General features: G+C 39.0%; 1 pseudogene; it reads left to right on the top strand.

Annotated features, from left to right (window-relative positions):
• The first annotated feature begins 13,436 nt into the window (after positions 1–13,436).
• On the top strand, positions 13,437–16,022 carry LOC101357388 (52 kDa repressor of the inhibitor of the protein kinase-like; annotated as a pseudogene).
• Positions 16,023–16,380: the final 358 nt, after the last annotated feature.

Below are 16,380 nucleotides of genomic sequence, written 5' to 3'. Positions count from 1 at the left end.
AATGGGCTCAAACACAGCAACAATTGTGAGGATGGAGTAGGACCGGGGAGTGTTTCATTCTGCTGTACATAGGGTCACTATGAGTCGGAATTGACTCGACGTCACCTAATAACAACAGTGCGTTCTGGTCAGAGCTGTCATTATTACCCAATTACGATGATGCTTTGAATCAAATTGTTTCCTCTGCATGAGCTACCAGCACACGCTGTTATTTTTATTGCTGCCATTGTTTTTACAGCCGCTGATACTGTCAAATTTTCCGGTGTTTTAGCTACAATATTGTGGTAATTAGTATTTGTGAACCTATATCAATAACTTTTTTGAGAATAAAGTAGTAATTAAAGGAAAAGATGGAGGGATACATGGGAATTACGATTTATGAGTAACATTAGTACAAAAAACATTACAAAGGATTCTGCATGGTCTAGTACGGGAGGAGGTCCATGGGGGGTGGTGACATCATGACTTACCGCCCTGGGTGACACCAGCCCTAGTGACGCCACTAGCCTGACCTACAGATTTTGGACTTGCCAGCCCCTTACAATCCCGTGAGCCTGAAGGAGTCTCCAGCCTGTTGTCTGATCTATGGATTTTGGACTTGCCAGCCCCCACAATCATGTGAGCCAGTCCTTTGAAGTAAACCTCTCTCTCTCGCTCTCTCTCTCTCTCTCTATATATATATATACATACATACATACATATATATCACTGGTTCTATTTCTCTAGAGAACTTTGACTAAGACAATCACTACAGAAGTTCCTTAGTGCAGTGTGCCTTCTTGCTTTTTATAAACCGGCACCTCTATAGGTTCTTTGAAGATGTGAGGTGTGTTTTCTACCTTTTTTTCCAATGAGTCTGAGTAAGGTGCTTTGCAAACATTGGGTATTTAAAAAATGTTGCACATCAATGTGGGGTAGGGAAGGTGAGGAAGGAGGATTAGGAGAAAGGAATTTAAGATAGCCATATGTCCTATATGCTACCAGTTTATAAGAAGAAATCCTGAAAGGATTCTTAATTTAACACTATTAGTATCTCTACCTTCTTCTTTGCAAATTCATATTTTTACTCTGTTGTACTCTTACTATCAATCTTTGCAGTCTTTTATACCTTAAATTCATTCTAATATTCTCTTCTTCCCCAAACATAACCTGCCAAACACAGTTAACTATATTCTAATAAAAGGAAATAGGTTTCCTCTAGGACTTAAAATGTTTTTAGGAACTCCACCTGAAAATATTGTGACAAAGAAGTATGGAGAGATCACTTTGCATTTATGTTTTAACATTACTTACTACTGAATGTAATTTTGAAATGTCCTTTTCTAGAAAAGATAAATGAATGATAAGATCCTTTTTAAAAAAGTCAAATGGTGCGATAGAAATCTGTTAGAATTAGTACTAAGAAAACTCATGAATTTGTGAAGAAATGTTTACAAATAAATGCAAATATTTGATGCAAATTAGAAACTCAAATTTAAGCTTCAAAGAAAAAAATCTAAAAGTAGGAGAGCTTGAAGATAGAGGAATAACTTTCCTATTGGAAAAAATAGTCAAAAAGGAGTATTCTTCCCCTATTTCTTCTTTGGCTGAGGAAGGAAAACCACTCTTAGTACTCAGAGATATGATCAGATATACTGGGAAAGGTCATCTAAAGCTTATTCAAGATTAGCAGACACCAGACTTTGAGAGATTATTTCACTGACTCTATAAAAGCCTCAATGGAAAAAACAATTGGTTTTGATACTTGATAATGCCACTGAAGGTCTCAGAATTATGAATAGGGTCTTTAGAAGACCAAATGCAAGAAAGGTTCAGGGTGAATTTGAAAAATTTGTTTTTCTTAAGGGTTGGATAAAATGAGTATGGATATAATTAATTACACCTAAGTGTTAATTCTTTGAAACCTCTACTAATTGTGTATAATTCTTTAAAGTTTGTGATAATTCTAGGAATTGTTTATGTTTAGCTCCTTTGGCAGAGTGCTATTAAAAACGAATCAAAAGCTTACCAATCTTGGACTCAGCCATTGCCTGTCAGAAGGCACTTAGTGATAGCTTAGTTAATAATTAGGTGGAAATAAACAGTTTTTGGAATGCTGTCTTTGCAAACTGAAGCCAAAATCTATCATAAGATAGCAAAAGTCCAAACTTTTTTTGATATATTTTTTACGAGCATCTAGTTCCTGTCCTTCCTTAATAATTTGTTTTTCTCCTTCTGATTATCGATCTTCTATAACTTAAAAAATTTCTATGAATAAAAACACATATTCTTAAGAAACACCCTTGTGTTCTACCTTCCATTACAAATCCTGAACATGAATGGATCTATTTATCAAAAATGTGGGGAATTACTATCGTTTCTATTCCTGTTCTCCTGGTTCCTGCTAACGATCATAAATTTAGTATTCATTATTTTCATTCTATGGAAATAAACCTTCTCTCAAGGGCTTTACTTTTTTTTTTTTTAAGTAAACCAGTTTCTAAAATCATCTGTAATCCTACATAGGTTTAATACGAGAAAAGGGAAGTGGGGATTTTCTCCTTACACTCAGGCAGGCCTCCTAACATGACCCCGATGGAACCCAGATTGGAAAACCCACAAAAAGCAAATGTGATAACTTCTGCTTTTACCTAAAGAAAGAGAAAATATATGTGAGAAGTTAAGTTCCTCCCACCGGAAGTCTTCCCATCATCCTAACTATGTGCAAAAAAAAAAAAGAAATCCTAAGAAAAGCACAGAGATAAGTGGCAGACTAGGGAAGCTGGCCTTCTTTACACTATGGATTTGAAAAATATTATGTGACTGTTTTTGGAATCAATAAAATCTCTAATTCCTGGGGTGGGGATTAATTGGGGAAGGAATATATTATTAATTCTAAAGGGCTGGAGAGCAAGTCTGGGGCTATTTCTTTATTTCTCTTTCTCCTCCTCTTGACTTACAGAAATTTTAGGCTTGTTAGCACCTCCAGCAGAGGCTGACCAAAGGAAAAGAGTTATAGTTCAAAATAGTTGACTCTTCTCTTTATAGCAGCTTTGCTAAAATATTTAATATGGAGAAATAAAATTATTGGCTATAGTAAAAATTTAACATCAGTCGCAATCAGTCTTGTCCATGAAATTAAAATAACTGGTTTGTTATTTGTGCTATTCCATCTTCTGGAATCCCACAAATTCTTTTTTATTTGTAATTACTTATAATTTATAGTTAGAATACATCAGGTAGTTTTATAGGTTTTATTATAACTTCTGTGTTTATTTGTTATAAAGCAGTTTCATATTTTTTGTGGACTAATAAGACTGTCACAAATAAGCCACTTCAATGACAGAGTGATAACAATAATAATAAAGAGACTAAAAAAGCTAATTTTTAACAACGTAGGCTTCAGAAGCATCAGGGCAAAAGAAAACCATAAGATGTGTCTTCATTTATAAGCATCAGCTCAGTGTTTGTCTCCATGTTAAACCCAATACACTAAAAAGGATTATATAATTCTCTTCCATATTTACTCGGAACACAGGCTGGTTTGGATATGACTTTGTATGCTGCTATGGTTGCCAGGGCCAGATAAGGAATTGAGAAGGGGACAGCAGTGAAGTATCTAAGATAATGAATGCTACGTCTGAATTCACCACCATTTCCCTCCAGGATTCTTTCCTCAGATTTCCTTTCCTGGCTTTCTTAAGACTCCGTCTTTTTATTCTGTGAATCCAGCCCTTCTGAGACAGAGAAAGACTCCAGGGGGACTATTCATCATTTAATTCTTGTTAATGCTCCTTCTACTAGTGAAAACAGTTACAGGGTAACAGCATCAAAAACTAACATGTTCTTGGATATGGGACTACAGTTAAAAATACTCTGTGGACAATAATAACTTACACATACAAATCACTTTGCAATTTACAAAGCACGTTCATAACTGTCCTATTTGCTCTTCTTAATACCCTGTATAGTAGACAAGGAGTACTGGTCCAGATACAAAGATGAAACAGCCTCAACCAGGCTAAGTGACCTGCTACAGACCACAAGGAGCCCTGGTGGCACAATGGTTAAAGCGATCGACTGCTAACCGAAAGGTCGGCTGTTTGAAACCACCAGCGGCTCTGTGGGAGAAAGATGTGGCAGTCTGCTTCCGGAGAGATCTACAGCCTTGGAAACCCTATGAGGTCACTAAGAGTTGGAATCGACTCAACGGAGTGGGTGGTGGTGGTGGCTTAAGGACACACTGTCCAAAAGTAATAAAGACAAGGATCCAAGTTTTCTAACATCTTGCATCCGGTCCAGTGCATCTTCCTACTACACCATACTGTCTCTAAAGAGATAAACTCAGCTGCTAAACCTACCTTCAGGATTAGCTACTGCACGAAGCCTATATTGTAAAGGACACACATCACACAAAGAAAATAGTTATTGGTAAACGGTGGGAAGAACCAGAAACAAAGTTCTGTAGTTTTCTCAGTGGGTTAGTTCTTAAAGAGAAAAAAAAGTACGAGACCGAAAGATGCCATTATGTATAGTATAATAAATTTTAAAATCACTCAGCACCCCTCCTCTTTTTCCTATGACCCCACTGGTTTTCTCAGTTAGTACGGAGACTGAACTAGCAGTTCTGGATTGAACTAGTCAGTCTGGATGGGTGTGTTAATACCTTTCTACTCAAGGATAACATGGACCTCATCTGGGAGCTTGCTAGAAATGCGGAATCTTAGGCACCACCCAGACCTATTGAATCAGAATCTGCATTTCAACAAGATCCCCTGAGTGATTTGTGTACACATTAAGGTGTGAGAAACATTATGTTAATACATATTTGAAGATGTATGTGCCAATATCATTCTGAAAAAGGACGTCATACTAGCATACTCGGAAACCCTGATGGCATAGTGGTTAAGAGCGACAGCTGCTAACCAAAAGGTCAGAGGTTTGAATCAACAAGCTGCTCTTGGAAACCATATGGGGTAGTTCTACTCTGTCCTATAGGGTCGTGATGAGTCGGAATCGACTTGACGGCAACAAGTTTGGTTTTTTTTTTTTTTTTGGTACTAGCATACTCATCAACAACAACAAAAAACACAGCGTCTGCTTCAGAGTATGGGACGACAGAGAGAAGTAATTAGATCAAAAGGTAAGTGAAAATCAAAACATTTGACTTAGATTCTTGCCAAATCAGCTGTTCAAATGAGCATGAGATGTTGAAGTCATGCTGGCTATTATATCCAGATGTACGAACTTTCATTCCAAATAACTTTCTCCACAGCATAGTGGAAAATACAGAAAAAGGTTTTCATATCCCTTTTACAAATACAGAACTGCAGAATTCTATTAACTGTTAGGAGCCTCAGTAATCACCTCACCACACATTTGTCTACCCTGGCTGTCTATTAAAATCATCTGAGCAGTTTTTAAAACCTGTGGGGGCACCACCTCCAGAGAGACTCATTTCAATACCTGAGATGAGGTCTGGCTACCCAGAATTTGAACACGCAGCCAGAGTTCAGAACCACTGACCATCAACCTCCTCATTCTAAACATGAGGAAATTGGGGGTTTACTTATGAAGATACCAATATAGTATATTTAAGTTAAAAACAAAAACCAAACCCATTGCCATCGAGTCAATTCTGACTCATAGCGACACTATAGGACAGAGTAGTACTGCCCCTTAGGGTTTCCAAGGAGAGCCTGGAGGATTTGAACTGCTGACCTTTGGTTAGCAGCCATAGCTCTTAACCACTACTCCACCAGGGTTTCCATTTAAGTTAAAGATGTTCATAAATGATAATTTCTAAAATCTGCAACTTGTTGAACCCGTAAGGCTTAACTATTTAGAAAAATGTTTACCATTTTACCTTTTTTCTAGGATCCAAAGGTTGTTCTTGATATTAACTCCGAGAACATGAGTTAACCTTTTTAAGCTATCCTTGAAAGAATTATAAACAAAATATTAACCCGAAGGAGCTGACACTGGGAAGTTTCAAAAGAATATAACTTGAAATAACGTAGTTGACTTCCACTTTTTAACTTTCTTAAACAGAGGGAACGTTAGCATACATTCAAACAGTTAGAAGAGCTATTTTAAGTAGCTTACAAAATTAAGAACCAAGCAAAGATCAACGTCTAAGAGGCAAACAGGTGCTGTGGTGATTTTGTTAAATGACTGCACATTAGCCGACAATCCTTCCACCAAGAGGTGGGGTCTATTCCCTGCTCGTGACTCTGGGCAGGCTTGCACTTGCTTATCAACAGAGAAACTTTTTCTGTAAAGAGCTAGATAGTAAATATCTTTGGTTTTGCAAACCATATGGCCTCTGTTGCAACTACTCAACTCTGTGGTTGTAGCACGAAAACAGCCATATGCAATACATAAACGAATGGATGTGGTTATGTTCCAATAAAACTTTATTTACAAAAACAGGTGGCAGGCTGAATTTGGCTCTGGAGCCATAGTTTGCTATTCTTTGCAACAGAGTATGGAAGAAGTAATGCTGTGATTTCTGAGACTAGGTTGTAAGAAACCACACAGCTCTCAGGAGCTCCAACTCGGAATTTAGCTACCATTCGGTGAGAAGTTCAAGCCATATCGAGAGGCCACATGTAGGTGCTCTGGTTAATGGCCCCAGCTGAGCCCAGCCTTCATGTCATCCCAGCCCAGGTGTCAGACATGTGAGTGATGCCTCCAAATGATTCCAGTTCCCAGCCTTTCAAGTTACCCGTTAGCATGTAAGTCTTCCCAGCTGGGGCCCTGGTCATCATGGAGCAGAAAGAAAACATCCCCACTATGCCCTATCTGAGTTCCTTACTGACAGAATCTATGAGGATTATAAAATTGTTGTTGTTTTTAATCATTAGGTTTTGTAGTGGTGTGTTACACAGCAATAGATAACTAGAACAGGACTAATTTAAAAAAAAAAAAACACCCTAAGAGCACATGTAGAAGACTAAAAATTTCAGAAAAGAAATCCAGAGTTAAAGAATTCAATTAAAAATATTTATGAAATTTAATAAAATAATTATACTTTTCTTATAAGTCATAAATTTAAAGGAACTTACAATATCTTATCTATATTCATAACAGAAAAACTCTAGTATAGTACATAAAACATTGGTTACTAATCAATTTGGGATTGTTCTCTGACAATGGCTTCACAGATGTTTTGATATAACAAATCTGGGACTAGTTACCAACTAGTCATTAAATATTAATTTGATTGAAAATAGTAAACAATTATTGATCAACTAATGTATTCCAACTGGCCAAACGAGTTTTTAAGCATGTGTAGAATGTTGACTGCTTGACCATGCTATGGTTTCAGATACTTTGTAGGTAATACTAAGATAAAATTTACAAAGCTAGCCTATACTATAAAAGCTTTCTAACTTTAAGTAGTATGGTCTGTGCTGTTAGTACGTTTAAATTATTCTAAAATTTAACCTAATAAAGATTCACTAATGCTGAACTTGAGGAATGCGTGGATGTCATAGATTGAATTGCATCCCCCAAAAATATGTGTATCAATTTGGCTAGGCCATGATTCCTAGTATTGTGTGATTTCCACCATTTTGTCATCAGATGTGATTTTCCTATGTGTTGTAAATCCTATCTCTATGTTGTTAATGAAATGGGATTAGTGGCAGTTACGTTAATGAGGTAGGACTCAATCTACAAGATTACATTACGTCTTAAGCCAATCTCTTTTGAGATATAAAAGACAGAAGTAAGCAGAGAGACAGGGGACCTCATACCACCAAGAAAGCAGAACCGGGAACAGAGTGCCTCCTTTGGACCCAGGGTTCCTGTGCAGAGAAGTTCCTAGACCGGGGAAGATTGATGACAAGGACCTTCCCCTAGAACCACCAGAGAGAGAAAGCCTTCCCCTAGAGCTGTGTCTTAGGGTGGGTTCTCTAGAGAAGCAAAACCAGTAAAGTGTGTAAATATATATATATAGAGAGAGATTATATCAAGGAAACAGCTCATGTGACTGTAGAGGCTAGAACATCCCAAGTTTGTGTATCAGGGTAGAGGCCTCTCCCAAGTCACACAGCTGCAGAAGCTGGCAAGCCCAAGATCAGCAGGTTGGAGAGCAGGGCTCCCGCTCACAGGCTGTGCAGATCGACGAATTCCAGGTTCGGCAGATAAGCTGACAGCTCAAGTCCCAAGGACGGGAGATGAGACAACAGGAAGCAGCCGCAGGATCCAGAAAGAGCAAAAAGCCAGAACGTCTGCTTATATACAGATGCCGGCCACACCCCCAAGGAGACTCTCTTTCATCTGATTGGCTACTCATAGTATATTCAATCATGGGAGTGATTACATTAAAACACTGATCATGGCCCAGCCAAGTTGACACACAATCTCAACCATCACAAGCTGGCACCCTGACTTTGGACTTCTAGCCTCCTAGACTAGGAGAGAATAAATTTCTGTTTGTTAAAGCCATCCACTTACAGTATTTCTGTTATAGCAGCACTAGTAGATTAGGTTGTAAGTGTCTAAACTTCCCGCCTGGAGTGTCTACCTGCATTGGGCTTCTGGGAGGCGGAGTTGGATATGGGACTGTGTCTGGATTGGCCTATGTGATACAGAGTTTGGATTGAAGAAAATATACAAGTTTCATTCAGAGGTGCAAATAAATAAAGACTGGGCACAGAAAGACAGAAACCAGGCATGAGACAGAGTTCCATCTTAAGCCCTTAACATAGAACAAGCATTTAGAAGACAGGCTAAAAAATTTTTGGAGCTATTTCAAGAGTTATTGGAGCATAACTGCAGGGACTTTACCTAGGGAAGGAAGTTGTTCAAAAGACACTGCTTCCTGAAATTACGCTTGCACACTCTGACGTTGCTGACAGCTGCATGCCCAGGCCCCTTATTAGCTCTCTGTGGTTACATTCTTAGAACTAGTTGTTATCCAGCAATATTCTACATTCACAAGCAAAAAGTAGATAGGCAAATTACACATAGGTAGGACATCAACCACAAGTTAAAGTATCAGACTAATAGGTTAGACAAACTAATTTGTCTGAGGATGACAAATATTACTGGCTTCATTAGATTTCTCACAACTTTGGCACTATTGACATTTTGGACAAGATAATTCTTTGTTGTGGGAGGCTGCATTGTAGGATGGCTAGTAGCATCCCTGGTCTCTATTCACTAGATGTTGGTACAGACCCACCCCATCCCCAGTCATGACAGTCAAAAATGTCTCCAAACTCTGCCAAATGTCCCCTGGGGGCAAAATCACCCCCAACTGAGAACCACTAGGTTAGAAATAGAATTAATGTGTTGCCCTTACCTCTTCCTCTCTTAGAAGACATATTAGGAGGCTGCTACTTAGGAAGTGGTGGTTATTCTTGCTGATAATACACTTGAAGTGTTTCCTGTTCTGGGCCTGATTACTGACTGTTAGGCACCCCCTGCATCCTGGCCCAGTACTAAAGTATGCATTCCACTGGACTCTGCAATACATATCCACACTACTCTGAGGAGCCAGTTCCAAGGTGAGCTGTCTTCAAGTGGATAAGTTTGGCTCCAGGTCTCCACAGATACATCCAAGGGGAGATCTCAGAAGATTCTGGCTCTGTTGGGGTCTCCGAAGGATCCTTTTAGTGCATTGAACCTGAAAGTAACACACATTCCTCAAAGGCTGTCAGATATCTGAAAATAGTAGGGGTTAGCCCAATTCCAGGAATCCCCAGGTGGTGCAAATGGTTAAGCACTCAATATTAGTGAAACACACCCAGAGGTGCCTCAGAAGACAGGCCTGGTGATCTGCCTCTGAAAGGTCACAGCCTTGAAAACTCTATGGAGCACTTCTACCCTGCACACATGGAATGAATCACCGTAAGTTGAATTGACTGGACAGCAACTATCAAGCCTAATTCCAAACTCAATAAACCCACCTGATCTGGACTTTTACTCCCCACAATGATCTCTAAGTTGGCTGAAAGTTAGAAAATGTGAGCCAGAATTGTTTCATAGCCCCAGAGCACTGATTAGATTCAACACTGTGGGATACATGCCATTTAAACATGGCTGCACTATTGACAGCTGCAGCCCCCACAGGCCTCTATGCTGTATATGACATGTTGGAGACTTGTCAGCGATAAGAATGAGATTAGGCACGACTTGTTTTCCCAAACCTATTGCCCTGTTACTGATTGGCTTGTTTACCTGAATTCCTTCTCCCTTGCCCGAAACTTGCTGTTACTCACCCAAAGCCCGTTGTTCTGTTATTTGCTTCACTGCTTGCTGTATTGACTATAAATAAACTCCTGGGACTGAAGCCGGGGGTCGACTCCTCAGAGTGACCCTCCTGGCCCCACTTCTCTGTAAGAGTTGTGCAGTTGGTTACTGTCTTCACCGTTCCAACATTCGCCGCCGCTGCGACACAACACTGTATCTGAAAAATGCTACTCTTGCTCACTCATTAAATGTCATATATAAATAGACACTGAAACATTTTGGAATCAAAATATGCCATATCAAGACTAATCATGCTACTCCAATGTCTACCCCTTCAGTGAGAGAAGAAACAGAAGAATAATTTTAAGAAAATACACAAATTGGAATAGGTAGATTTTTTTGTTGTTTTTGGAAAACTGGTTGTCAGAAGTAGAATCTGGAGGCGTAGGGATGCATTCTAGGTGAAAAGGTATTCACCATACATCTCTTGATACAGAAGCATCAAGAGAATGTTTTTATGCACACTAGAGTATCAGTCATGTATAAATTTTTTTAACTTTTGAGATAATTGTAGATTTGCATGCAATTGTAAGAAATAATAGAGATCCCTAGGGGATAATATAAGGTATAATACCCTTCACTCAGTTTCTCCCAATGGTGACATCTTGCATAACCACAGCACAATATCACAGCCAGGAAATTGACACTTGATACAATCCACTGACCTTATTCAGATTTCACCAGTTGTACATACACTCAATGGGAGAAAGATGTGGCAGTCTGCTTCTATAAAGATTACAGCCTTGGAAACCCTATGGAGCAGTTCTACTCTGTCCTTTTGGGTGTTGAGTCAGAATCCACTTGATGGCAATGAGTTTGGGTTTTTTTTTTTTTTTTTGTACAAACACTAATTTGTGTGTGTGTGTGTGTATTTAGTTCTGTGAGAAAGTATAAGTGTTTTTATGGTAAACTGTTTGATATGAGGGTTCCAAGTTCCTGAGAGGGAGGGAAGATTGCCATATTTCAGGGGAAAAAGTACAGAGGAAGGAGTCTGAGGATGACAGATATTCACGGGCTTCATCAGTCTTTACAAGGCTTATTGGCCCTGATTACCATCAACCACCTGAAGTGAAATAGAAGAAGAAACAAAGATATTTTGATTCTGGAAATGTGTGCAACTTGGTGGACATGTTGCTGTTGGCAGGTGGACCACTCCCTTTTGAAGCTCAGGTCCCTAGGCTACTGTACAACACCTCCTCTCTGCTTTTTTTACTGACCATTCACTTCTCTGCCTTTTGTATGTTTCTCTTCCTCCACAGTCTTTAAGGGTTTTTTGTTATTGTGGTTTTGTTTTATCCTTAAGTTTTTAACTATCACTTAAAAACTGATGACTATCGATTCTGAATCTCCAGCCCAGATGTTTTTCCTGGGGTTTACACTCCTATATACAATTGCTTATACATCTCCTCTTGGATGTCCTTTGGATACCTAAAATTTCACACGTCCAAAATGAAAACAATTTTACTCCCCAAAACTTGTTCCTTTTCCTGTATTTCCTATCTCAGTTAGTGGCATCACTATCAAGGCAGCTGCCCAAGCCAGAAATCTAAGTCATTGTCCTTAAAGTATTCATCATCCTTTCCCTCACTTTCCACATCTAAGTCTTGTAGTCTACCTCCCGAATCTCTTTTAAATCTATCCACTTTTCCTCATTCACACTGCTACTAACCTGGTACAGGCCACCTTTATCCTTCATCAGGAAACTGCTCCCTAATGATCCATTTTCCTTATTGCAGCCAAAGTGATCTTTAGCCACCCCTTCTGTCTTTAGCTAAATAGACTGAGTTTCTGTTTTTTCTTTCTAGTAGTTTCAAAGTTAGAAATCATATTTCTATTTTTCTAGTAATTACCCTTAAATTTTAAATAAATATGTTTAAATTTAATTTTATCTAGGATAAGAATAATCCAGATTTGCATCCTCCATATTTCTAGCAATATGATTATACTGCTATTTCTTGTTTGTTTTCTATTTTAGACATTACCTATTGAATTCCAGTTATAGAAGGAAATTTGGTTCTCTGACACTACCACCCCAACACACACACACACAATTCCCTTTCCCCCATTCTCCCAAAATAGGTATATTATAATTTTTAGTTAAATTAACGTTGGGTTTATAGTATTAAGGTTATGTAAATGCTGTTCACCACTAAGCTACACACTTGTTCCATGATTACATTTCCTTTCTTATACAACTTTTTGGAATTAATGATTGCTTCATTTTTGTTGGCTTGGTTATTTACATACTTATATGAATTTATCCCTAAACTCAATATGTTTGTAATTTATTTTTTCAACTTTTCTTTCTGTTTTTTGGAAACATTCCTCTTGGAGTCCTATGTCCTCTGCTTCAATCTAGACAGCTTTCTAGGCCTGCTACACCACTGTGATACTGGGATCTCTCTTCACCACAATCCCAATGCCTTTCACCTTTAGTGGATCCCGTTGTTTCTGGATGCCAATTCTTCTTCTTGATTTATGCCACTGCAGGCTGTCCTCCAGCAACTTTTGAGAAAAGGTATGTATTAGTTATCTATTATTACATAACAAATGACTTAAAACAACATTTATTATCTCACAGTTTCTGTGGGTCAGGAATCCGGGCATGACTTAGACATAGCTTCTGGCCCTGGATCTCTTACAAGGCTGTAATCAAATTGTCGATCAAAGTGTCATTCATCATAATGACTTGGATCTGCTTCCAAGCTCACTCAAGTGATTGTTGGCAGGATTCAGTTCCTCGTGGGTTGTTGAACTAAGGTCCTCATTTCCTCAGGAGCAAATGGCTGGAGGCCTGTCTCTGTTCTTGCCTTTTCATAGAGTAGCTAATAGGTGACTTCATCTGAAGGAGCAAGCAAGAGGGCAAAAGAGAGTACAAGGCTGACAAAGTCAGTCTTTTGTAACCTAATCTTGGAAGTGATATCTCATCACTTTTGCAGTATTCTATTCGTTAGAAGCAAGTCACTAGATTCAACCTACATTTGGAGGTGGTATCATTGGGGGCTATCTAAGAAGCCTATCTGCTCCGGGGTGCAAGGAAGGTAAATCTTTTTAATGCTTTCATGTCTAAAAAGGTCTGTTTGCTATTCTCATATTTAACTGATAGTTTGGGCAAAGAAGTCTAGGTTGAAGGCACTGGGCTGTCTCACCTTCGCAGTCCTATCTGCAGGTGGGCTGCCCTGAGAAGACTAGGGATGGGAAGACTGGACCTGTGGGTGAGGATACCTAACCTCTTTGCAGGCCCCCAACTGTGCATGGATGAGCATGTAGCTGCTCCTGGCCTTCTTCAGATTCCAGAGTCCTGATCAGATGCCAGAAGTGGGTGGAGTATTGTAGAATAGCAGACTTAGAAGACAAAACATCTAATGAATTAGATAAGCGTTACTGGTTATGTGCCAAACATTGAGATCCTAGGATCTATGCAACTAGTTCTTATAAGACAGTTCTTTGAAGCTAGCAAGCAGCCATCTAAGATGCATCAATTGGTCCCAACCCACCTGGAGTAAAGGAGAATGAAGAACACCAAAGACACAAGGAAAATATTAGCCCAAGAGTCAGAAAGGGCCACATAAACCGGAGGCTGCATCAGCCTGAGACCAGAAGAACTAGATGCTGCCCGGCTACCACCAATGACCACTCTGATGGGGAACATAACAGAGAGCCCTGATGGAGCAGGAGAAAAGTGGGGTGCAGAACTCAAATTCTAGTAAAAAGACCAGACTTAATGGTCTGACTGAGACTGGAGGAACCACATAAAGCATAGCCCCCCGACTCTCTGTCAACCCAAAACTAAAACCATTCCTGAGGCCAACTCTTCAGACAAAGATTAGACTGGAGTACGGGACATAAAATGATACTCAAGAAGAGTGTGCTTCTTAGCTCAAGTAGATACATGAGACTAAATGGGCAGCTTCTGTTCAGAGGTGAGATGAGAAGGCAGAGAGGGTCAGGAGCTGGTTGAATGGACACAGGAAATCGGGGGCGGAAAGGAGGAGTGTGTGCTGTTACGTTATAGGGAGAGCAATTAGGATCCAATAACAATGTATGTATAAATTTTTGTATGAGGGACTAACTTGAATTGTAAACTTTCACTTAAAGTACAATAATTTTTTAAAAAGCTAAAAAAAAAAGACAGTTATTTAAGATAATGCTATACCAACAATTTTTTTGTATATTTTTAATCATGGTTATAATCTACAGTGAATACATACTATAATGCATCTACCATGAACTGAAGAAAGATTCGTGTTATCCATCACAGGTGGCAAAAATACTACATCTCCATCAGCTAGTGTTTGTAGCTGTCACATTCACAGGGATTTTATTTATAAGTGCAAGCAAATGATGACTCCATCATATTTCTAGCTTAGTCATGCCTGAGCATTTATAAAATGAAAAACAAATCATTTTATGATAAATTATTATTATTTTTTTTGTTCACTATACATGTCAGTTTGTTGTACTGTGGTGGCTTGCGTGTTGCTGCTATGAGGCTGGAAGGTATGCCACCAGTATTTTAAACACCAGCAGGGTCATCCATGGTGGACAAGTTTCAGTGGAGCTCAACAATTCTTTTTTTTTTATCTTACAAGTCATCTGAACAGAAAATGAATAAAAGAATTGAATGACGATGAAATCAAGACACTGAAACAGAGAAGAAAAAAAAAAACAGAAATGCACATAATGAAACTACTGAACAGGAACAAAAACATAAAGAAACAAAGAGCAGTGCTTAGAACCCCCAGGCAGAAGAAGGGAGTGAAAAACGAATAAAGACCTTTTACCCTTAACCCTTGAAGAGAAGGGAAACAAAGAATACCAAAAATCTTTATTTAAAATTTTGATTATGAGGAAACAATACGTATCTCTGGATGGACGTGAGACTGATGAAATTCCAGAAGGTCTCTTCACTCTGGATAACTTTCAAGCACTGCTGGAGTGTGGGGTGAAGTCAGGTGAAGCAGTCTTGAGAAAGCCTTTGAGACAACAGCAGTTAATACAATGTTTTGCTAGAAAACATGGCTGACACAGATGCTAGAGATATGCAGGCGCTGCATTCTGGAAGAAACCCTCAGGGAAGTGAGACTCACTTCTTTTCCATTTTCAGTGACAAGGACATGATCAACACGCAGGTGAAGAGCACCTGCCTGTGTTGGTGGGGTTTGTCCATGAGTCTCATGACCTGAGAGTGGAATTTGTGGGCTTCCTGCCTTACACATAATAAAGCTGATGCAGAACTTTGGGCTGTGTAATTTCATGTTAGGATAACTGAGAAGTGGGGACTAAACATGGAGTACTGTCCTGCAGTGGCCAGGCTTACATTGTGTCCATTCTTCCAAAACGAGAGTTGTTACTTTAAGACATTTAGAGAAATATCCCCAAGCTATCTGCATACCCTGCTGAGCTTCCTGTTCCTTAAATATGTGGTTGGCAAAATCAGTGCCTGTTATGGACTCCCACTGGGAATGATTGATGATGTTTGCTCTGTTATTCATGGGTCACCACAACTGCTTTTAGAACTTGATAGTGCAATTTCATTCCTTTTTCAGTATAATGAAGAAAAGGGTACTGAACTAACGGAAATTTGTCTTTCTCAATGGAGAGGCAGGCAAGATGATTTTGAAATTTCAGTGGATATCCTGCAAGAGCTTGTGCTATGTTTAGATTGTATAAATAGTGACATAAATATTAGCTAGAATAACTATACAGCCAGCCAAGCATTTGTACTCTGTAGTGCATTAACAGATGATGAGTTAATTGATGCCATTGTTCTTCTTTAAAATGTCTTATCTGCTATAGGAGTCACTAAATGTGATGGAAAAATTTGAAGTTTATCATGAATTTTGGTTTAAGGAAGTCACAAATTTGGTAACCAAACTTGATATTCAAATGAAACTTCCTGGAAAGTTCTGTAGGGCTCAGCAAGGTAACCTGGAATCTCAACTAACCTCTGAGAGTTACTAAAAAGAAACCCTAAGTGTTCCAAACAGTGCAGCACATCATTCAGGAACTTAAAGATATATTCTCTAAACAGCACCTCAAAGCTCATAAATGCTTATCTTTGGTACCCTCTGTCATGGGATGGCTCATTTTAACCCATCAGAGGAACACCATGCTGACTACAGAAGTGACTTAGCT

This window comes from Trichechus manatus, unplaced genomic scaffold, assembly GCF_000243295.1.
Source record: "Trichechus manatus latirostris isolate Lorelei unplaced genomic scaffold, TriManLat1.0 scaffold00076, whole genome shotgun sequence".
Taxonomy (NCBI): Eukaryota; Metazoa; Chordata; class Mammalia; order Sirenia; family Trichechidae; genus Trichechus; species Trichechus manatus.
Note: the sequence above shows the minus strand (reverse complement) of the source record. Positions and strands in the feature narration are given on the sequence as shown.